This window comes from Zootoca vivipara, chromosome 14 (assembly GCF_965207765.1).
Source record: "Zootoca vivipara chromosome 14, rZooViv2.hap1.1, whole genome shotgun sequence".
Taxonomy (NCBI): Eukaryota; Metazoa; Chordata; class Lepidosauria; order Squamata; family Lacertidae; genus Zootoca; species Zootoca vivipara.
The window spans coordinates 27,356,760-27,381,499 of record NC_142597.1 but is presented as its reverse complement, the minus strand read 5'-3'; the positions used below and the strand labels follow the sequence as shown (position 1 = coordinate 27,381,499).

At 46.1% G+C, this 24,740-nt stretch overlaps 1 protein-coding gene across 5 annotated transcripts in view; it reads left to right on the top strand.

Moving 5' to 3' along the window:
• The window catches only part of NTM (neurotrimin), an 831,268-nt gene that overhangs the window by 114,373 nt on the left and 692,155 nt on the right, over positions 1-24,740 (top strand). The window contains exon 1 of one of the 5 annotated variants that reach the window (XM_035139813.3): positions 8,900-9,233. The exons of the other annotated variants lie outside the window; for them this stretch is intronic. The gene's annotated coding sequence lies outside the window, so the exon portion shown is untranslated. Of the gene's footprint in view, positions 1-8,899; positions 9,234-24,740 lie in introns of those variants that run through there. 5 annotated transcript variants of the gene reach the window in all.

The window sequence follows — 24,740 nt, the reverse complement described above, 5'->3', positions numbered from 1 at the left end:
ATGATTGGATGCTCAGTTCATGACACCCACCCATCCAGAAGGCTAGCCATGTAAATATAGGATTGGGGAGTGGGGGAAGATGTCATCACTCAAATTCCCCCCACGTTCCGGGGAGTTAATTCATTCCAGTAAATCATCCAAAATAATTTGCAGCAAATATCAATTTCCTCTGTGAACGTGAAGCCGGCTGCATGGGAGACGTCAAAGCTCCCTAACTCTCCTGATCTGAGGCAACCCACTGCCTGTGGAATAAACAGGAGAAACAGATTCCTATTCCTGCTCCTTCTCTGCTCCACCAGGGCTGTCTGGGTAGAGGGAGGCTCACTGGGCTTTTAAATATACTTTAAAAACTGGGATGCAAAGGAAAGGAGCTGGTGATGCAAGCCTAATTTGCTGCCTGTGTTCTGATAAGTGTCCTTTTTGCTAATGAAGAGCAGGGATGGCACACACAAAATCACCCTGTTTTGTTTGTGTGTGGTGGCTGCTTTTGTTCATTTTAGTGTCTCTCTCCCCTCCTTTTTGGTTTTTAATAAGCTCGCATCCTTGAGATGCTAAGTGCCAGGATCCTATATACTAATAGCAAAAAGGGATGAATGAGAAAAGCTTTTCTGGTTTGCATTTTAATGTGAACATCCCTAATTCACATTTCCTGGCCAACACAGGAACCAAAGCACAGGTGTCTTTTGAAATCCATGCTGCTCCGGGTTTTCGCAATGGAGTTCTTCAGCCACACAAAGACAAAAATGCATATAAAAACTGGGTGCATTTGTGAAAACTGTGTGCAAATAAATGCATTCTATTGGGGCAGGGGCTGCTTGTAGGAATGCATATATTGGGCAACATTGCAAACCAAAAGCCAAGGAAACGTGTGTGAAAATGTATACACATTTTTGATGCAGTCTCAGCAAATAGATGCAGAAATGTTGCAAAATGAACTCAAGTCTGGGGAAATGAGCAACTGGAATAGAGTGGGCAGCATGGTGGGGTGGACATCTTTACCAGACCTCCTGCCCTGCACACAGCCCATGAAAGAGGACAAATGGCCCGTGGTTCAATTCTTTATTGTAACAGGACACACTTACAGCAGCTCCTAAGGTGCACTGAATACAATATGCACCTGTGCTTCTAGTGGCTACATAGCTGGCATGAACGTTTCCAAGCTTGTGCCCTGGCTGGACAGTTGAAGCAGCAGTGGGACCACACACCCCTCCTGGGCTTAAGTAGCCTTGTTTGATGGAATGTGGGCAAGCACCCAATGACTTTTCCTATGTGGAAGTTGCCGCTGCGCTTGCCTCTTCAAGCCACTCCTGGTTTTAGGAAATGGTGGGGCATGGGGCAGCAGGGATTTAACCAGCCTGCCCCTCCCCTAAACAGTCTCTTCCCCTGCTTCCACAACTTCTGACTGCTCCAACTTTTCTCCTTCTACCAGCCCTGGCTCCTGCCACGTAGGTGGCACAAACCTCCATAAATCGCTGGGTCAACCTCTGCCCCGCTGCCTCCACCACACAGTCATCAGAGCCCTGCTAGTCCCTGTTGCCTCCTAGCTGGTGAGTTATTGCTGCTTCCTAGGAGAGGGGGAGGCAGCAGAAAGGTCATGTGTTGCCAACATGATAGCAGAGGCAGTTTGATGCTCTTGGTGGTGTGTTTGCACTGTGCCACCCTCCCTGCCATCTCCTCACCCATGCTTACATCAGCCATTCAGTTCCTGGGAGGTCAGGAAAGCACCTTTGTCTCAACACACTGTCAACTACTGGCCCATCCTGAATAGCAAACCCATTCTGCAGTGGCCAATCCTTAGGTCACTTTCCACACAGAAGATGGAAGTCATGGAAGTGGAAGATGGAAGTGGAAGTCATGGAACCCTCAAGGTTTGCAGAAGTACAAAAATATGGGTGGGGGCAGTGAGACTTAAAGAGCATGAGCCCAGAAGCAGAGTAGGAGGGCAACAGTAGTCCTATTTCACTTTTGCTCCCCAGTAACAGGTGTGCTATTGTGTTTGAAGACAGATGTTCCGTAAAGTTATCCAAAGTGCCCTGCAAGTGCCACTGCCTCTGACCTGCACAGGATGTGTTATTGGAAAATGAGAGCAGGCAAATGACCTCTCCACACAGCAGGCAACATTGGTAAGACCAGACTTGCCCTCCGAATGTTGCCTAAATCGAAATATCAAGATGAACCCGAATAGTCCTGCTCGGCGTAAATAACTGCAGAGTGTCCAAGGGAGTGTCAAAGTTTTTTGATCAGCTGGCATTTCCTTCCTCCCCCCCCCCAATTTCACAGTGGCAAAGTGTTGAGTGGTCCGTAGGTGTACCCTTTAAAACAACAAGTGCCTCTTGAAAATCTCCCAGCTTTAGAGACTTGCAGTTTAATGGGGGAGATCGTGGGGGAATGGATTTTGCTCCGAGGACTGCTGTATTAGAAATGCAGGTGGCAGCCGACAACGGGCAGAGAGAAGCAATTTACTTCTGCACAAAGCCGGTCACTAGCAGAGACAGCAGTGGTGTGTTAAACATAGATGAGAACTGGCACTGCAAACAGGAACAGAGTGCTGATTATTCCCTCCCCACTTTCCTGCATTCTCCTCTGTGTTGGATGCATTGATCCTGGCCATGCCACCTCCCACCGTCAGAAAGATGGTGCACTTAATGCTGCTCTTTATCCAGCTGTGATACCAATGGCTACTAGCCACAATGGCTATGTACTACCTCCATTGCCTGAGTCTATGCTGAAAACTGCAAGGTTCTGCTTGCGGGCTTCTGCACAGGCATCTGCTTGGTCCCTGTGAGAAGAAGAGGATGGCGGATTAGATGGAACATTGGCCTAACCCAGCAGGACTCTTCTTATCTCCTTAAATTCTGACAGTCTTTCCTCCTTTAGGCGCTGAATGGCTTGGCCAGCTGCATCCTCTTCCAGAAGGCTTTTCAGACTGTCAACATCTGGCAAAGCCATTTCTTATAAGTGAGTTGTTGCTCCTCCTGCTGTTTCAGGAGAATGGACTCCATGGGTCACCTAGCCCAACAGCCCTGCAATGCAGAAATCACAGTAAAGAATTCCTGACAGATGGCCATCCAACATTGGTTGAAAAACCTCCGATGGAGGAGATTCTATCACCTTCTGAGGTACTCTGTTCCACTGTTGAACAGCTCTTAACATCAGAAAGCAGGGTGATGCCCAATCCACCTCAGTCTGCCATCAGCCAGCCCCAGGTGTGTACAAATTGTATTGTATTTTATTGTATTTCATTGTATCATATTGTGTCGTTTCGTATCATATTATTATATTAGGGGGAAGTGTGCATAAAATTCACGTTTTCATGAAAATAATGTACAAAGTAGCATACAAAAACTCACTGAATTGGGGGAAATAATCTTTGGAATTTGCTGCCATGAAATGAAGTGACAGCCATCATCTTGCCTGTCTTCCAAAGAGGTTAAAAGGTAAAGGTAAAGGGGCCCCTGACCATCAGGTCCAGTCGTGTCCAACTCTGGGGTTGCGGCGCTCATCTCGCTCTATAGGCCAAGGGAGCCGGTTTTTGTCCGCAGACAGCTTCCAGGTCATGTGGCCAGCATGACAAAGCTGCTTCTGGCGAACCAGAGCAGCACACGGAAACGCCGTTTACCTTCCCGCTGGAGCGGTCCCTATTTATCTACTTGCACTTTGATGTGCTTTCAAACTGCTAGGTGGGCAGGAGCTAGGACCAAACAATGTGAGCTCACCCCGTCACGGGGATTCGAACTGCCGACCTTCTGATCAGCAAGCCCTAGATACTCTGTGGTTTAACCCACAGCGCCACCTGGGTCCCTCCAAAGAGGTTAGGTTAGATATATTCATGGAGGATTATAAGGCTATCAGTGGCTACTAGCCATGAATCAGAGATACGGTAGCATGTCTCTGAGTACCAGTCGCTTTGGAGCAAAACTTGTGAGGGAGAGAGAGTGCTGTTTGACAAAAGTCCTACTTATGGATTCCCTTAGGAAGGGCATAATCCAATGTACAGCTACATCTCCATCCGCATGTATGTGTGGATGGTGTGGATCAAGTCAGCTCATAGCAGACTTTGCAAATATCACATTCCTTACGACATCCCTAATCACAGGGTCCCACTGCATGCATGACAGTTTAACCAGAACTAGTCAGACCTAGCTGAACTCCTTTCAGATTACACAAGGGCCTTCTGTCAGCTTCCACACCACTGATTTCTTGCATAAAAGTGTGCATGAGTAAATATCTCTTGTTTGGAAAGAAAATTGCACAGACAACCATTTATTTTCTTGCTCTGCCCTGTTGGGAGGACAGATAAAGGAGACGGCAACAACAGGGAGGCTATATATTTCATAGGAAGAATAGGTGAAGCCGGCCGTCCTCTCTTCTTCCAAATGGAATCTCTCTCTGTGTAACACAATATTCTATTTGTCTTCCTCGTTTCAGCATCTTCTTTATTCAGACTAGCGGAAATAAATAAAAATGGCCTCTTGTTATTCTTAGCAATGCATAATCCTTTCCCTGAATGCACACCCAGCTAACAGGCTCATTGGGCATTGTTATACGGTTGTATCCAATGGTGGCTTTGCCCTGACAGAAGAAGCTTACTCTTGTGCAAGTCAAGGCAGTGGGGGGTGGCCCATTAGAGCTATTGAGGCACTGCCCCATAAATCTCATTCTGCCCTCAACCAGCGCCTGCCTGCCTGCCTTTTTGCTTATAGCCGGTTCAGGGGGTAGCCCTGCCTGTCAACTTCCTCCTCTGTAGTTTCAGTGTCTGGTCCTTGTAGAATTCAGCAGAGAGTAGGATGAGGGCAAAACAAACATTAGGTGGCTCAGCCCGTCATTGGCTCTGGCGCCACCTACTGTTGGACTCCCTGCCTTCTGCCCTACCAATCCCAATGAGTACCAGCCACTGCTGAGCATAGGAACCAACTCCTAGAGGTTGAGGTACCTTTGCTCCCCCCCAAAATATTTGATAGCCCCCCCCCCAGTTGATGTGCATTGACATTCAAATGGTGTGTGTGTACCATGTCATGTGATCAATTATGCAGGGTGGAGCCCATATTTTATTCAAGTTGGCAGCCCTGCTGCTGAGTCAGACACCCAATATTTGCTGGTCCCTACTACAGAGTGTAACTGCTGCTGAACGCCCTAAAAGATATTCCTGAGTGCAGAGGGATACAGTTAAATGAAAACGGGATGCTGTGCTGTGCATGGACACAGACATTTTCTGCTAGTGCAATGATGTGGCATCCGTAGCTCTCCATACAGTGCTGGACTACAACTCCCATCACTCCTGACAGTTGGCTACACTGGATGATGGGGACAGGAGTCCAACAGTATCTGGAGGGTCTGAGATTCCTTGTCCCTGCCATAGGGCAAAGCCAACACCGGACACAGCTCATGGTTCATTGTAGCCTGTGCTGTAACTGGGAGATGGGTGTTCCCAGCATCAACGCCTTTGCCACTGTTGCCTCACCTTCCCCTGATCTAGCTCTAGCCCAATACTGCATTCCCTCCAATATTTCTCCGATAAAAATAGGGGCGTCCTAAGGAAAATCAGTACATTCCAAGATCAAATCACAAACCAGGACAGCTTCTGTAAATCCGGGACTGTCCCTGGAAAATAGGGACACTCGGAGGGTATGGTACTGTCCACTTATTTTGACTGTCAGTCTTTCCCACCATATTCTACGCGATTGCTGCTTATTTTAAAACAACAACAACCCAGATGTGTGAAGGACTGCACCTGGGAACTCCTTTATGCAAAGCGTGCATCACACACACCCTTCCACTTAGCTCTGGTCCTTCTCCTCTCCCTGTGCCCCTGGCTGCACCCCTAGCTTAGCAGCAGCCATGAAGATCAGGGGACATATGCTTCCCATCTCTGTGGCAAGATATATTAAATGGCTTGCAAACAGCTTAAGCCAGTGATGGCCAAACTTGGCCCTCCAGCTGTTTTGGGACTACAACTCCCATCATCCCTACCTAACAGGACCAGTGGTCAGGGGTGATGGGAATTGTAGTCCCAAAACAGCTGGGCGGCCAAGTTTGGCTATCACTGGCTTAAGCCATTTCACTTATTTTGTCGTGATATGAACTAAAACCATTTTTGTTCTATTTTAATTGAAAGCAAGAGTTCTCGGGATCTTGCCCATGCTATTGGATTCTGTGCCAGATGCCATGTCATACTGAGTCAGGCTATTGGTCCGGGGTTTCAGGCACAGATCTTTGCCCATCCCTACCTGGAAATATTGCTGAGGATTGAACACAGGACCTTCTGCATGCACAGCAAATGCTCTCCCACTGAGCTATGGCTCTTCTTTGAGAGCACAGTTATATCAGTGAGCCCTTGGCTATGGCACATGGGGCAAAGACGAAATGATGCCAAAGCTCCACTGAGACAGGGGGCTTTGAGTTCATTGAGTCTCCTGGGAGCTTTTTGTTCAGCTTCCACCTACGTGGCCATCAAAGTGTGACTGAGCAACATCACTTTGAGCTCTGTGTTCAAAGCAAGCCAAAGCCTCAAAGCAAAAGTCGGGGTGAAATGGTTGCTTTTCATCCGTTTGCCATTGAACTTCGGTACAAGGGTTTTTTTGTTTTTGTTTTGCTAGACTGATAGGACAGATATGATGAATGGCATGGGAAAGACCAATCTCAGACTTTGTCTGTCTGTCCTGACTTAATTGAAGTGATGCACATTTAAGTTTAAAGCGATGCATGTTTAAGTTTGTGGAACTCATTGCCACAAGATGGTTCCAGACTCAAAAGTCTAAACACATTGGAATTGCTATATAATGGAAATGTGCACAGTGGTAGAAAGATCAGGGTTGGACACTGGCGAATGTCAGATCACTGTAAGTCTAAAATAAACCAGTTCACGAATGAATGTTTCCTATGTACTTATTCTTCGCACTTTGATTTGACTCAACATGTGACAATTCACAACTGAATATGCGAATATGATTCCTTGGAAACATGTTGAGGGTTCAGTGGAAATGAGGAACCAAGGTTCTGTTGGTGGTGGCTGATTTGGGATGGGTTATTCTACCTTGGCACCTGATGCTGCACTCATCAAGTGGGAGAAATGTATGTGAAACTTCTCCTTTGAGAAGGGCTGTAGTTCACAAGGATGGTGGATGATCCAAGGGTGAATTTTCCACATTTGTGAGAAAACCCAGAGAGCCACTGTCAGTCTGTGGAGACAATGTGCTGATGGTCTGACTCAGTTTAAGGCAGTTTTCCACGTCCCTGTGTCCCGTTGCCATTTGCATTTCTTCTTAGAAATAAATAAAAATAGCCTGTATGTATAAAAAAAACAACCCCTTACTCTGAGTTACGCACAAGCCTGGAAACAGCAAATCCTAAAATACTCATCAAATCATGAAATGCGCCAATATTAAAAATGCACAAAGCAAACATCTCACAATTACAGTTTACAGTTGATGGCATTTAAAGCGTGAAACAGCTTTGAGTGAGGAGGAAAGCTTGACTGATCTGGGGGGGGGGGGATTCTGCTGAAGCTCATTTTCCTCTGCAGGCCCCAGAATGGTTGCAACAAAGTGGCTTTGAGGGTCTACTTTGATGCAAAGAGGAGAGCGCTCAAATTAGGTGTTAAGTTTTATTCCTTTTCTTTTTCCTGGAGAATACCTAAGAGCTCTTGCTTCAGTCCACAGTGTGTTCTGGGTAAATGGCTCTCCCCCTTCCCTTTTCTCATTATTATTGTAGCACGCTGCTCTTAATTGCATAATTCAACATTTTTAAAGGGTATTTGGATGTAATTTGGATGTAATTTGGATGGTGTTTGAAAGAAGTGGAGAATTAAATTGGGGAGGGGGACACACAAGAGAAAATTAGTATCCTTTAAAAAAAAAAGTGATTGAGAGACTCGCTGAGGCGGGCGAGGAGACCAAGACTGGTTGGTGGAGAAGATGTGTGAATGGTCTGGTGCTGTGGAGGAAATTCATCTTGGGGGTTCAAGTATGAAGACTTGGCTAGTAATGTGTTACAGGAGAGAATTCCAAGAGTCTGTGAGGGCATTTCCATTAGGCAAAACTTATATCATCTTAGCTGTCCATCTTTTAACCAACCAGTTTCTGCCACTCCATCATCCCACCATCTCACAACCAATTGCAGTCCATAAAATCCAATTTACACAACCCCCCCCCCTTTTACTGTACATGCAGAACCCTCCTTGTACCTTATATGTATTTATTTTTCACTCCAACAGTCAGCCATTAATTTCCGCTTTAACTGGTTCTTCCCAGGTTTGTAGTCAGATCATATTCTTGCGTATTTGACACTGGCTTCCCTAATAATGGCCCCACAAAAATTCCACCTTGGTGCTCATGTGAAAACCCATACACAGAGGATATGTGAAGGCAGTGCCGAATTTACATATAAACTAAACAAGCTATAGCTTAGGGCCCCACTCTCTTGTCCCCCCCCCCCAAAAAAACCTTTTTTTCACTATTAATATACTTCTTAATTGTATTTCAGTTCAACAATTACTTTGATAAAATACATACTTTGTTATGTGCAAATGACTTTAGATACCTATTGGGTCCATAAATTACCATAGAGCATATATTCAACACAAAAAACAGCGGCAATTTGTTGTTGACAAAGGACAGCTGGACATATAAAGGGCCCCATTACCTTCAGTAGCTTAGGGCCTCATCCAACCTAAATCCAGCCCTGTGTGAAGGGCCTCATTAATGCTTGCTTGCCATGATGCCTTTATTCTGTCTGCAAGAATTTGAGCAAAGGTAAACACATCTGCCCCTGTTCCTTTGCCTTATCGTTTAGCCTTGGGAATGGATTCCCTGCCACAGGTGTGCAAGGAAGCAATCACATCTGAGGCTGCCCACTTCATCTCTGATTGATTCGCTGTTCTCCTAATCAGCCACCAGGACTACTGGATCGTTTTGCTGTGTTGTTGCATCAAATGTGATTGTTTCATTCCACCGTTCTGGTTGCAGGGAGGCAGCAGAATTCACCACCCTGAGAGGAGGCTGCTCCATTGTCCCTCTGCATGTGTCCCTCTTCTGGGCTTGCCTCTTTTCCACGAAGAGGCATGTTTCCTTAGGCACAGAGTAGCTGGGCTGTTCTGCAACCTGCCAGTTCTTCCTGGTGCCCATTCTGAACATATGCCTCTATTTCTAACTTTTTAAAGTGTTCTTCTGATAGCAGGAGTTTGGGAGCCACTGGGCATGGTGCTCTTCAGAGAGGTAACTGCAAGGTGAAAGAAAGTAAGTGGCTTTTTATTTTTGTTTTGTGATCTCGGACATAAATTTTCCAGATTGAACATCCTGTTCCCCCTGCTTTCTTCTCCTGCCGCCTACTTCCATCTGATCTGTTTAATGCAAGCCGCACCTTTTCATCTGATTGCAATCTATTACTGATTGAGAGACAGAAATTTTGCCTGCGATGGAGCTGGGGGAGAGATGCGTTTAACCCTTCTAATCTTGCCTCTTCCTTTCTCCGTCCTTCCTCCTCCCTTTCTTAGAATGTAAGTTCACAAAAGAGACATTTTGATCAAAATCTAAAGAGAATTAATGGGGAAAATCTTAATGGGATTTTGGGAAAAACCAAAAACCCTAAACTAAATCTAAGAATCTCACCCTGTGGCCCACATCCCCCTTGATCCACTGGCCTTAAAATACATTTTAAACAAACCAAAACCCATTTTAAACCAGGAATTAAAATACAGTTTGCCCTGACAGCAGTCCAGTGATCAGCATCAAAGGCCTGTCTGAATAATAGGCTGTCTTAGCCTGCCAGCAGAAGGATAGCAAAGAGGGAGCCAGTCTGACCTCTCCTGGGAGAGAATTCCACAATCTGGGAGCAGCCAATCAAAAGACACTCTCTCTCATGTCACCACCACATACCCTCCAAGTGTCCCTGGACTACAAAAGCCACTCCAGCTCCTGTTTTGATCCCGGAAGGCTATTTCCCCTACCAGTGCTGCCAAGCTCAGGAAGGAAGCTAAGTTGACAGAGCATCCCATTGCCTCTCTGTGGGCTCTCTATGGCCGCTGCTGACAGTCTCTTCCCTTGGGCACTTCATAGCAACTGCTGGAGGGCGGGTGAGGAGGAGGAGGAGGAGGAGAGGCTACCACTGCTGAGGCCCTGTTGAGTGTGACACATTGGGTTCTGATGGGCAGGGGGAGCACAGGGCCACCCTGGGCAGGAGGAAAGGGGGAAAAGGGTAGAAGGAAAGGAGTCTTTTTGCTTTTTTTAAAAATGCTTTGTTTATCCGCATCTAATCTTGCCCCTTTCTAAAATTGATTTACTGGTGTGTGTTTTTCTTTTTGCAAATCTACCAGAAAAATCAAATCGGGATTAAGGAGTTTTCTCAGGACACCAGAGGATGTGTGTCTTGTGTCTTGTTGGTGTAGTGTTTGTGGAAATGCTCTGAGGGGGGCAGGGGGCATAAAATGGGGGGGGGTGTCAAGGAGGGTCAGTTGAGGGAAGTGAGAAATGTATCTATTTTCACCTAGGGGGTGTTGGAGGGCATACCACCAACCCATGCCTCTGATGTTGGTGGGACCAAGAAAAAGTCTACAGGAACTTGCTAGTCAATGGCATGGCTGCCAGAAATTCACAGAAGGAAACAAGGATAAGGATGGAATTGTGGACTGGTAACATGCAGCTCAGTTAGAGCGTGGTGCTGATAACGCCAAGGTTGCAGGTTTGATCCCCCTATGAGACAGCTGCATATTCCTGCCTTGCAGGGGGTTGGACTAGATGATCCTCAGGCTCCCTTCCAACTCTACAATTGTGTGATATGTTCACACCAAGGTTCACTGGCACAGGAAGGCAATTTTGGGTAGGATCAGGGCCAAATGTGGGTGGAGCCAACCCCTTTCTTCCTCCATCAGTCCCCCTTCTTCCACCAACATTTCCCCCTCTCTCTTTCTGCCACCCCTTCTCTCTCCTCCTCCCTCCCAAGAGGAAGTGTAGGTTGCTACTGCCAGAGGTCTGACCTTGCAGAAGGCTGAGGTTGCCCACCTCTGGTTTATTGTGTGGCTCAGAACCGTCCACACCAAATGCACTATTTCATGTTGCTAGGAACCTGCTGGATGCATTGATTCTGCGGTAGCCTGTCTTGCACTGATTTAAAAGCAAAGAGCATCTGTGTGAGTGTTGCTTCTAGTTAACGATTTATCTCAGGGCAATTTTGTTTCAAAATGAGCCCTGGTGGCTGCAGTGACTGCGCAGTGGCAAATTGTCTACCACAAGATACCTTTGTGTACATTCACATGCATTTATTTGGGGTGCGGCTGTGTCCATGCCGCTCGGAGATTTCACTCTCTTGGCGCAAGGGGGCTGAAGGTTGGACAACAGCAAAATCTCCCTGACCCTGTCCCTGTCCCCACCCCAGCAAAGCTGAGATCAGGATTTCCCCGGGCAAATAGCAGGAATTGAAGGCCATCCCCTGTAAAACAGAGAGAGAGAGAATGAGAGAAGACTCTGGCATGTATGTGACCTGCGTTCAGTAGGCATCTCTAGCCTCTGCCTATCTAGATAACGTTGCAGTTTACATGCATTGATCATTTTGAAGAAACCTGTGCAGGGGTTTTAATGTCTTGCAAATTGCTTTTTTCTTCTCTGCAATTTACATCCGCGATTGCATCGAGCATATTTAGGAGCTTTCCAAGACGCCACAAACAATGACAAATCTCTTCTGAAAACATTATTCCACTGCAGTAAATTTGACAAAGGAGAGCAGAGGGAGGGAAATATTACTTGGCTCCTTCCCCCTTTCCCGAATTATCAGGGCTCTGATCACCTCCTAACTCTTACCAAGCAACTGGTGCTTTTGCATAATGTGTCCCAATAGGGGGCACAGTCTGGAATGACAGCTCCCCCTATGAGAGCCCCCCCCCCTTGCTTGCAGGACTGCTGGTGTGCACAGGCTGAAATTTTATGGCTGGGTGATTAATGCAAAAGGCCTCAGGTCCAATCTCCTGGTATCTCCAGGTAGAGCTGAGAGAAGATCCTGCATGAAATCCTGGATAGGTGCTGCTAGTCAGTGTAGACCAGGCATAGGCAGATGCCTCCAGATGTTTTGAGACTACAATGCGGGTTCACCATCACGGTTAGCACGATTTGCGGTGGGGGCTTAACAGTTGCAAAGGTGGGGGCATGAGTGGTCACCATTTGATAGGTCCCTGGCTGTTGTTGGGCAAATTTGCATGTTGCAAGTTGATGGGTCAGCCACCTGGGTATTTAAGCCAAACAGAGAGGTTTCTCTTTCTCTTTGGTTGTGTTTTCAGATCCCCACCATCCCTCCACTGTTTTTAGGCCTCTGTGTTGACCTTGCTGTGCCACTCATGGGGTCGCCTGTATTCAGGGGCCTGGTAGGAATTTTTCCATTTGGCTGATTGGCTGGCGCCATCTGGTTTTTGCCTACTGCATAGCAAATAGTCACAACTTGTAAGGTTGACGGTTAGGCATTGGTTATTGGTTGTATATGGGGTCTTGTTGACTGTGTTGGTCCCTTAAGTTAATGCCTGCGTGTTGGGGACATTCCGGTCAGGAATACAGGGGCTCTATGCAGTGTCCATAACCCCGGTCGGTGGCCAGCAACACACATGAGCCCCTGGGAGCCTGAGGGGAGAGGGGAGAGCCTATGCACCCGGCTCCCTGTCTCTCCCTGTAGGGTTTCCCCTTGTTGACAAGGCGAGTTTATTTCTGTCCTCACGTGACAGTTGGAGAACCAATGCCTACACAACCATTCACTTATTTTATATTTGTATTTCAATAAAAGTTGTGGCCAAATTCATGCCAAAAACCATTAAACAAAAATTCTGTCTATGGTGTGAGTTATTTGAGGGGTGGTTTTGGGGACCTCCACACACAACTCCCATCATCCCTAGCTAACAGGACCAGTGGTCAGGGATGATGGGAGTTGTAGTCCCAAAACATCTGGAAGGCCAAGTTTGCCTATGCCTGGTGTAGACATAGACTGGGCTAAATGAACAAATAGTCTTTCTCAGTATAAGGTAGCTTCTTAATGGTCCTTCAATTGCAATGAAAGAGAGACAGTTCATCCAGGTACTAAGCATTGATGGTTTCTCAGTACAGGCTGGCATGGATAGATCCATCTACCTTTTTCACATGTGGTTTGTTAAGGGGGGGGGGACAACAAAATATCACATTTACTCAGATTATAGCTGGATGTCAGTTCTGGCTGAAGCCTGCAGCCTGGATAGCACCTAATATACACTCATTAGAACGCTACCTCCACCATACTGCATCTCAAGACTATGCTTTGTACCGAATATAGTAGGTACAAACCACTGTTGAACAATGGACGTCCACTAGTGCAAATGTTTGATTGCATGGCATTAAAACTCACCTGTCCACTAGCGCAAGACCCATTGCTTGTGTGGGCAGAGAACGTTGGCTATAGTTCTATGACTAGATATAGACATCTACCAACTTTTTAAATTTATTCTCCCACCCCCTTCCTTTATTTACCATTGCCAGATGAAGTCAGCCCAAAAGCTCATCTTGCAAATGCACTCTGACTCCTGGGATCCTTATCCCCTGAAGCTGAGCAATAACACAAAGTATAAACCAATATTCTGAGAGGCATATGCTCAAACATAATGGATAATCTCTTAATTGTTTGCACAACTGGGGACATTCTATACATTTGCCCTTTGTTAAAATACATAATCTACACCAGCACCTGATATTTGTAGTTCACTTTTCACATAAATTGCCATCAGACTCCACTTATCTAATTCCCTTTGATCGTTATCTCTATTCTTTAACATTGCTGCTCATTTAATCAGGCTTAACTGTCCACAAATCTTTCTAACAATATCTTGTTTAGTTGGTCTGTGGGTGTTTTTCTAAAGTCTGGCATATAATAGCCTTGCAGTGTTTAAGAGATGTAGAATCGGGATCTTGTGTGGTTGCAGGATTCAACTCTCAGTCAGCATAGCTTAGTAAGCAGATCAAAGGGTCTAGTGGAATTTCAACTTGTATTATTTCAACCACATTTACCAATACTGCTTGGCTTTGTCACACCTTTGCCACATTTTTTTTTGGGGGGGGGGAGCAGAACCAGCCTTTGTAATTTCACAATACAATGCAGTTTTGCATGCTATTTTCACAAACAGGTGCATTTTTATGTCCCTAATGTACACATTTGTATACATAATATTCGGTTGGAGAACTGTATCACAAAAATTCAGACAAGTGCAATTTTCCCCCTCTTGCTCTTCCGTGCTCTTAAGTAAGAGCCGCTGTTGTGGTATTTTGGGATGGGAAACAGACAGCATGTAACTTTTAAGAACTTATTTGCATGGGTGCTTGAAAGCAGAACTATCCTTTGAGAAAGAAGCACCTGGCATAGTTCCTCTGTGTGAGAGCTGTTATGTTGGACCTTTGTACAGAGGCAGGTTTGGCTCCCCCATTACTGGCAACTGCTGACTCAGCATCAAAATGCAGTCACAATCCCTCTGACTCAGCATTACCATGAAGAGGAGCTAGATTTACTGATGACTCCCCCCCACCCAATCCCATGTTCAGAGGCAAGAGAGTGACTGCCAATGGTTGCCCCAGGAAGGAGATTTAAAACTCGAAAAAGGGGTGCATGAACAAAAAAAGATGTGGGGAAGAATCTATGTGAAGATTCTTTGGAGACCTTTGAGGAAATATTTCTCCTCTCGTTCCGCATTATCGGGGTCTTCCAGGGATGCCACAAAATGGCCAGCGATTGAACATCTTGCCCATGTGATTATTTCATTAGCAATGTTAATTCCTCCAGGCTGGAAGCTTTCCTGGTGTTTGCATATTCATGGGCCTCCTCCTCTGCTCATTCGTATTCTGCTGGTGTTGCCTCCGGACACACTGTGAGCAAATCTGCCTGGGTGTCAGAAAGGCAGCTCTGTGAAGCAGCCACAGCGGGTGCGTGTCTGGATGGGAGGACATGGGTGAACAGGGAACCTTTTGTTTGCTTCCATTATCCACCCTCAACCCCCCCCCCCCTTAGGGGATGTTCTAGCCCCCAAGTGAAAAGCCATATCCATAATGTGCACCTACCCTGCCACAGAGAGAGCTGCGTGATCAAATGAAATGCCCCCTCGGATTGCCTCTCATTGGCTTTTCCGAAATTGAAAAACCACAAGGTACCTCCAAGAGGCCAATTGAGCTCTGAGCTCTGCTAGGGGTGAGGCGTCCGAGCAATCTATGCAGCAAGAGGAACTCCTCGCCATTGTTCTCTGGCAAGTCACCAGACTGTCACAGGTTTGATAAAGCCCGAGATTCTAACTGGAAAATGTCAAATAGCTCCGAACAGATTAAGGCATTGTGGAATCATCAGCACCTAGCCTCTCTGATGTTTATCTCTTCTGCATCCTGATGCTGTGAGCGCTGAAGCCAAGAGATGAGAGTGCCGCACAGCTCTGGGCTTTGGGTACCAAACTGAACCTGCCACTTGGGCGGCATGACGTAGATGGGGGCAGAGTTGCCCTGCCCCACATACCTCTATAGTGCAGGGATAGACAATGTGGTGCATTTCAACTGCCGTTGGACTCCCAACTCCTATCAGTCTCAGCCATCACAGCCAGCGGTGAGGGATGATGGGAGTTGTAGTCCAATAACACCCAGAGGCGTGCTCTGGTCCATGGGGTCACGAAGAGTCGGATATGACTAGATGACTAAATAACAACAACACCCGGAGGGCACCACAGTGGATGCACCTGCTATAGGGCCACAAGCTCTATTTCCCCAGCATTGCTTGACAACTAAATAACAGTGTTTGAAAAATGAAGTCCAAGCAAGCCTCATTTGCATTGGAACCTCTGGGCTGTGACCTACTATGGTCAGATCTTGTGTTCCCATAAGTTCCAACGTTTTCTGTCCCAAATCCGGGACACCCTCACATCAAGCTGCCCCTGCCCCCACCCCTCACCTGGCCAGGCCATCTTTGCTATGGAAGACCATGTAGGGAACAGTGACAACGTTTTGCTGGTCATTGCTAATCATTCTCCTCCTCCTCCTCCTCCTCCTCCTCCTCCTCCTCCTCCTCCTCCTCCTCCTCCTCCTCCTCCTCCTCCTCCCTTTCATTCACTTATTCTGTTGAAGCTTTGCCAGTTTGCATAAAAGAATCAAGGAAGTCATAAATCAATCTCGAGAGCTTCTGTTCCCTTTGGAGAAGAGGATAATAATAACAACCCTAAACAAAACCAGCTTACCATCAGGCGAAAGGAATTCCTAATGACAAACTTGGCTTTGCTGAGGACACCCGGGGCTTCAGGAAAACAAGATTAAGCTTGCAGTGGCCAAACTCTATTACTCCATATATTACCGTGGGCTGCTGGACTTGATGGTTCCTACAGGTGGAAATATCACCCTATGAAAAAGTGAAGGCAGATAATAAAGCTCAGTGGCTCGGGGGATTGTGAATTGTGTATGGAATGTTTTGCACTTTTCTATAGCTGGACTAACCTTTAGTGAGGGTGGCAGTGGTAGGCATCTGCTCTGGTGGTTGCCGCCAGTGAGATGCCCACCATTGTTCCTTGGGGAGAGGGGGAGATTTAGACTTTGCAGGCACCCTGGGTCTGTGCATTAGGTTCCAATGTATGCTCTGAACATAGAGGGGCATTGTGCTTCATTTGAGGAATTCTTAGTCAAAACTGGGTCACACGTTGTCAGGAGACAGAGAAAGGATGAGTTCCCATCCATGCAGCAATGCCTCCACACCACGCCAAGCTGTGTGTAACTAGACTCTTGAATTTCTTCAACCTTTGTGGGTCGATAAATAGGGGGTGTAATTTCCCAAAATTTCTCCAAGGGGAGTATAAGTACCTCAGAGATTTCTCAGGGGTGGTGCCCACAATTAGCACATATCCTTTCGTTCTCCGTCCCCTGGCATTTTATTGGTCGCTGAAAATGGCAAGAGTAAGCAGAACTGTAAGAGTAAGTGGAACTGGTCAACATTTTGCATGAGAACATAATAAAAGCATTGCTGGATCAGGCCAATGGCCAATCAGATCCAGCATGCTGTTCTCACTGTAGCCAAGCAGATGCCTGTGTGAAACCGACAAGCAGGATTCAAGCACAGGAGCAACTCTCCCCTCCTGCGGTTTCCAGCAACTGGTATTCAGAAGCATTGTTGCCTCCAACAATGCCTAGTAGCCATCAATAGCCCTCTCCTCTATCCTGCACAGTGCTCTGGGATTAGCATCACCCAAGGACATTTTTTGGGACTGGCCAGCCGGAAGATATTCTGAGAAATTTCTGCAAAGTGTTCCATTCCCCCCCTTTTCCTATTATTTATTTAATACATGTACACTCCACTCTTCAAAAAATCATCCCCCACAAAGTGGCTTACAACTTCATTTCAAATTACAGCAGCATTGCAATGATTTAGCAAGTTTTAAAAGATCTTTTGAAATTAAGTCCACAGAGTTTCTAAGGATAAAACCACCACCACCACCACCTAATAATAATAATAATAATAATAATAATAATAATAATAATAATAATTTATTTATACCCTGCCCATCTGGCTGGGTTTCCCCACTCAGATCCAAGAGATGCACAATATAAGACCTCCGAAGGCCACTGAGAAGGCATTTGTCCATTATACATCACAAGTGATGAGGTCTGCTGGATATTAGAAGAACTGAGTGTTCTGTTTCAGTGTAACTGAGGGTGCTCAAGGGGTTGACCTTTGGCCAGCAAAATAATATCCAATAAATTTCAGCTCAGCATCTACCCCAAACAGCATTATGCCCAACCCCAGAAAACTGGATGGTAACCATTGCATGTGTATGGGACAAAGTAAAGAAGTATACTAAACACACTTTTGGGAATGAGGGATAAACTTGCAAAGTTTATGGGGTTGAACGGGTTTTCCCATTGGGTCAACAGTCTTGCTAATTACAACCCATTTGCTTGGTTTCATAGAACGTGATTTGGACATCTGAAATTTGGGCCTCGTACTATGTTCATGCTTATTATTATGGCTATTTAAAATTAAGCCCTGGATTGTCCTCCTTGGTCACACCAGTGTGTGACAAAGGGATGGAATGCCAAAACTCCAATTCTACCCTATTTTCTGAAGGACTTATGGGAGCGTCACTAAAATTGATCTGGGACTTTCACTGCCCTTTGTTGGGCTCTAACCATATGTATGGTATTTCCTGGTCATGAGATAATAATGATAAAAAAATAGCTATGGGTTTTCCCAGTAAAATGGCCTGACTCATCCCTCACCACAAAGAGGTCCAGCTGGGATTGGTAATTTAAAGCCATTTCTGCACGTCCACTCAGCAGTGCCTTTAATCCCCAGACGGAGGAGGCAAACTCGTTAGCACAGGAGGCAATAAATCTCTGTGAGCTCATGAACTATTTACAGCAGTGCTGAGTAAGCCATCCGCCATTATATATCAATTCCTCCACTGTCCTCTTAGTTTGCCTTCTGTGAAGTCTGAAGACAAAAACTTGTGAGAAACTCCTGGGGTCTTGGTTCCAGAGCAGGGGTTAGAGGACCTGTGGCTCAGCAAGTGTCACTGGGCTCCAAATTTATCATTAGCCCCAGCCATCTTGACAAGTGGTCGGGAATGATGGGAGCCTTACAACATCTGTAGGGTCATAGGTTCCATCTATTTTTCAAGGACAAGAGTCTCATAGTCAAAGACTTCTTTGTGGGGCCATTGAAAGACGGGGTGAGGGACTCCAGAATTTGATCTAAACATTTTTTGTCTGACAGTGTGATCTTCTGTGTCTCTACTCAGAAGGAAGCACTGAGTTTAATGGAGCATACTCCCAAATAAGTGTACAATAAGAATGGGCAGGGACCCAGGTGGCGCTAGGCCTAGGGCTTGCTGATCAGAAGGTCGGCGGTTCGAATCCCTGTGACGGGGTGAGCTCCCGTTGCTTGGTCCCAGCTCCTGCCAACCTAGCAGTTCGAAAGCACATCAAAATGCAAGTAGATAAATAGGAACCGCTACAGCGGGAAGGTAAACGGTGTTTACATGTGCTGCTCTGGTTTGCCAGAAGCGGCTTTGTCATGCTGGCCACATGACCTGGAAGCTATACGCCGGCTCTCTCGGCCATTAATGCGAGATGAGCGTGCAACCCCAGAGTCGGTCACGACTGGACCTAATGGTCAGGGGTCCCTTTACCTTTACCTTTTAAGAATGGGCAACCTTTTGCCCCTGAGAGACTTATTTGGCAGTAGATGGGCAGTCAGGGTCCATACCAGTTCATAGGACAACTATTTCTATTATTACTACTGCAATGTACATATTAATCGACTTTAAAAGCACCACCCCAAGACAATCCCACATACCGCTAGGTGGGAAAGCCTCCCAGAACTGTGGAGAGGACTTCTGAGATATCTGGTACTTGCAGGAGAGACTTTCCCACAGAATAGAGTGATCTACAGGTGTATAGGGGATCAAGCTGTCTCTATAGTAAAAAGTGGATGGCAGGGACTGGGCTGGTGGTGAGTGGGAGCATGCACACATGCATTTATTAATGCACACTCATTTTATCTCTCTCATGCACACAAACATGGCTTACCCCTCTCTTCTCCTTGTTCCTTCCTGCCCATTTAAACCAAGCACCTCCCAGCCTGCCCAACAGCTCTTGTGCAAGCTAAGAGGAGTGTGGGGAAGACAGTGTGCAGTGATAGCCCTCCCCTGTCAAATTGCATTCCCTCCTCCTCCTACCAACCAAGCATCTGTTTGATAGATGAGGGAACTGAGTATGCATGGGCAGGATGGGACCCAGTTTTAAGGGAGTGGTTGTCACGCAGCAAAATTCAGTGCCAGGAGAGAAGCCCTTCCTCACACAGCACATACCGTAGTTAAACTAGGGAACTCTCTCCCACAGGAGGCAACAAGGACCACCAACTTGGATTTGCTTTCAAAGAAGATTGGACAAATCCATGGAAGCGTTTGAAAATGTGTTTGAAAATGCTTTCCCCATGTTCCTAGAAAATTAGCTTTGAACAACCCCTGGATAGGACTGGCTCCTTTCTTCTTCTTTTGCATTATTTTTTTGCTTGGGTCAACAAACACAGAGGGTGAAGAATTGGATTAAATATACCGAGGCTTTGATTCTGCAAATTGCAAGGTGCGGATCTTCCTCATTTGACTGAAAGGAAACAGCAGCAACGACGAGTGCCCAAAAACCGAGCTGGATTTCCCATCGCCTCTGGAAATGTGCCTCAAACAAACTCTCCAGCCGCCTGTTTAATTCCCTCAGCACAGCTGTGTTCAAGTCGCTTTGCCGCCGCGCTGTCAGTCCAACCTGTTCTTTTCAAAAGTATTTTGTCATGGGGCTTATGGACCAAGGACACTCATTGCCTGAGGCTTTATATCTAGCAGTTTGATCTCTTGAGTTGTGTGGGGGGGGAGGGCCATAAAGCTGCGGCGCCAGTACCGGTGAGCCTCTCTAATTCCACGGAGAGGACCCAGGTTATTCCTCTGCCGGGAGTACTAATAGGATTCTAATAGGTTGGCAAATGGGATTTTTTACAACTGCCATTCTGCAGTTACTGAGACGGTGTGTCACTGGGACAACCCTATAAATCCAACCGGCCCGCTCCCCAGAGATCGAACTGGGGGAGCGGGGGACTGGAAGTGAAGAGATGACATGGAAAATGGAGAAACATTAAGTGTCTTGTGCTATGAGGAAGACACATTGATGCCCTAGAAAGAAAGACCTCAATCACTTGCCTTTGAGGCGATGGGTATTAGTGATGTTGTCTGGGGGTTCCTTTCTCAGTCTCTCTGGGGACCTGGTTCCCCTTTCCACCTCTAATGCACTTAGGAGAAAGTACAGGGGACTAAGAGTGGCCACATCAGGGGTGTGTGTGGGGGAGTACCCTCGCTACACCACAACAGCCAACACATTGGAAGGCATAGCTTATATCATCAGAACCCACATCTGTAGCATGTTCCACATCCATGAACCAAGACTAGGAATGGGCAAACATGCTAATTTCAAATTCTCTCTGCTTATCATTTTACCTATCGTAAGGTCAGTTCTCTACATTTCCACATAATCAGTATTCCCGTGCAAATTTCTCCTGATAGCCACATTTATATATATATATATATATATATATATATATATATATATATATATATATATATGTATGTATGTATTTTGCCTAAAATACAAGTTTTTGCAAGCATTTTCCTCTAATGATATGCATTTTGCATCATGTTTACACAGATGATACATTGCACTCTGGTGTTTGTGTATGTGTGTGTGCACAGGGGATAGCTTAGTTAAGTTGAATAACTCAGTTGGTAGAACATGAGACTCTTAATTTCAAGGTTGGGGGTCTGGGCCCCACTTTGGATGAATGATCCCTGCATTGCAGGGGGTTGGACTGGACAATCCTTATAGCCCCTTCTAACTCCCCAGTTCTATGATTCGGTGTATGCTACTTGGCTCTAGAACTGCATTACAAAATTCACATACATGTGAATTTCAAAGGATTGGTCAGATTTTGCTCCTCCTATTGATTCAGCCAGTGAATTAAGTAGAGTTGCTTTTAAAGGCAAATTGAACTGTATTTCTTCCCCATCCCAAGCAACGAGCCACTGACTTTTGTGTAATGGGTGTAGTTGTATTACTCAAACCCATTGAAAGTCATATTGGGAATCATTCAACTGAAATTTGAACATTGCTTTCAATAATCTGTATGTTGAACAAAATTGCATATAAAGTTATGTATATTAGGAGGGATTTGCGTGGAAATTTCTACAAATTTCCATGTGGCTCTTTTCTTTATCTTTTTTTAAAAAAAAATCAAATCACCATCATCTTCATACATTTGCAGAAACGGGACAAAGTAAGCTTAATATTGAAAAATATGAGAAACAAAATTCTACAGATTAGTTGCTACCTCCTCTGGGGAAAGACTTGCAAAGCTAAGGTGCCACTACAGAGAAGGCCCTCTGCCCACCTAACCTCTGATAACAGAGGAAGTCAGAGAAGGGCTTCTGTTGCTTATCTCAGAGAGAGATTTGTATGTAGTAGGAGTTGGGAGGGAGGAGCAGCAGTACTTACTGGGTCTCCTATCGGCAGCATCACTGCAAATTACTGGGAGGAAAAGTGGAAGGATCAAGGTGGTAGAATCGTAGAGTTGGTAGAGACCACAAGGGCCATCCAGTCCAACCCCCTGCCGAGCAGGAAACACCATAAAAGCATTCTTGACGTATGCCTGTCAAGCCTCTGCTTAAAGACCTCCAAAGAAGGAGACTCCACCACACTCCTTGGTAGCAAATTCCACTGCCGAACAGCTCTTGCTGTCAGGAAGTTCTTTCTAATGTTTAGGTGGAATCTTCTTTCTTGTAGTTTGAATCCATTGCTCCGTGTCCGCTTCTCTGGAGCAGCAGAAAACAACCTTTCTCCCTCCTCTATATGACATCCTTTTATATATTTGAACATGGCTATCATATCACCCCTTAACCTTCTCTTCTCCAGGCTAAACATACCCAGCTCCAAACATACCCAAATGCACCATGAGGAGCACTGGATTGGTTCTGCTGGTGCACCTGCACCACATCAACCTCCTCACCCCGTTGCCCTTCTTGCTCTCCTCCCTGTTAATTCATAGTGATGCTGGCAATGGGAGGTCAGGTCAGCATGGCTGCCCCGCCAGCTACTTCTTCTGTTTGGCTTCTTTTGCATGAGGTGTTGGTGAGTTGGTTGCTAGGCAGTGTGCTGTGGATGAAATGCTACGAGAGAAGCCCACTCCTTCCAGCTTTTGTATCATCCATCCTTTGTTCCTTTGCCTAAAGCAGAAGCTTATGAAATGCTAAATGTCAAAGTGAAGGGCACACTGCACCTGAGTTCAGCGTGGAGAGGCTCACTTTGTGGTGCAGCAAGTAGCAGAGATGCTGATATGGCGAAACTGTCTTTCTGATGCTGAAGTGGGGATATACATTCTCCACTACTTGACAGAGGAAAATAGATTCCCTGGCTTTACATTAAGTGAGAGGTACCTTGTAAAGCAGTGAGCAAGCAAAATCCCAGGGAGCCTCTTACACGGAGGTGCACTGACCCTTGAAAGGGCATTAATTTGAATTTCCAGTCTACCTGATCTGCAAGACTGGAGGGGTCAAGAAGAGTTTCAAAAATGGTGGGCTCGGAGGAATGTAAATTGTTCCCAGGCAAGATCGGAACCAGTGAAGGCAGTGAAGGTCCTGTGTGAGTGACTGGAGGCGGTTGGAGGATGGAAGGCGGTTAATGGATTGAGGTTGAATCCTGACAAGACAGAAGTACTGTTTGTGGGGGACAGGACGCCGGCAGGTGTGGAGGACTCCCTGGTCCTGAATGGGGTAACTGTGCCCCTGAAGGACCAGGTGCACAGCCTAGGAGTAATTTTGGACTTACAGCTGTCCATGGAGGTGCAGGTCAATTCTGTATCCAGGACAGCTGTCTACCAGCTCCATATGGTACGCAGGCTGAGACCCTACCTTCCCGCAGAGTGTCTCACCAGAGTGGTGCATGCTCTAGTTATCTCCCGCTTAGACTACTGCAATGCGCTCTATGTGGGGCTACCTTTGAAGGTAACCCAGAAACTACAACTGATCCAAAATGCGGCAGCTAGACTGGTGACTGGGGGCGGCTGCCGAGACTATATAACACTGGTCCTGAAAGACCTACATTGGCTCCCAGTACGTTTCCGAGCACATTTCAAAGTGTTGGCTTTGACCTAAATGGCCTCGGCCTAGTATAGCTGAAGGAGTGTCTCCACCCCCATCATTCTGCCTGGACACTGAGGTCCAGCGCCGAGGGCCTTCTGGCGGTTCCCTCATGGCGAGAAGTGAGGTTACAGGGAACCAGACAGAGGGCCTTCTCGGTAGTGGCACGTGCCCTGTGGAACGCCCTCCCATCAGATGTTGAAGAGATAAATAACCACCTGGCATTTAGAAGACATCTGAAGGCTCAGGGAAGTTTTTAATGTGTGACATTTTAATGTATTTTCAATCTTTGTTGGAAGCCGCCCAGAGTGGCTGGGGAAACCCAGCCAGATGGGCAGGGTACAAATAATAAATTATTATTATTATTATTATTATTATTATTATTATTATTATTATTATTATAGAATTTCCTCTGGTGGGGGTAGGGGTGGCCACCAACCCCAATGGCTTTAAGAGAGTGTTAGACAAATTCATAGGCTGCCAACAGCTGCGAGCCACAATGGCCGTGTCCTTCCTCTGCTAAGAGAGGACGTATGCCTCTGAATGCCAGTTGCTGAGAATCAAAGGTTGTCAGAATGCTTCTGCATTCAAGTCCCGCTTATGGGCTTCTTATGGGCCACTTTGAGAGTAGAATGCTGGACTAGATGGGCCATTGGCTTGATAAAGCATTTTCTTCTTACATTCTTATGGGGGAACAAAACACCATTTATGAAACACCACCCAAATGGCAAATTGTGGCAACTTCTCTGTAGCCGGGCTGTGATGATGTGACTCAAACAACAGGGTGGGGTACTTTTCCTATTGAAATCTAGGAGGAGTCAGTCTGAAGCTCACTCACATCTCACTTCCATTGCCACAGCACATGTGGAATGGTTTTAAGATGTTTAATTCTGTTAGGCGTGAGCAGGTCATAGAAACATAGAATTGTAGAGTTGGAGGGGACGCCAAGGATCATCTAGTCATTTTGCTTTTGGTCCATGCCCATTTCACATGTGTACATTCCTAAGTACATCCCATCCTGTTTTGGCATTAATCTGATTTGTTTCTTTTTAAAAAGTAT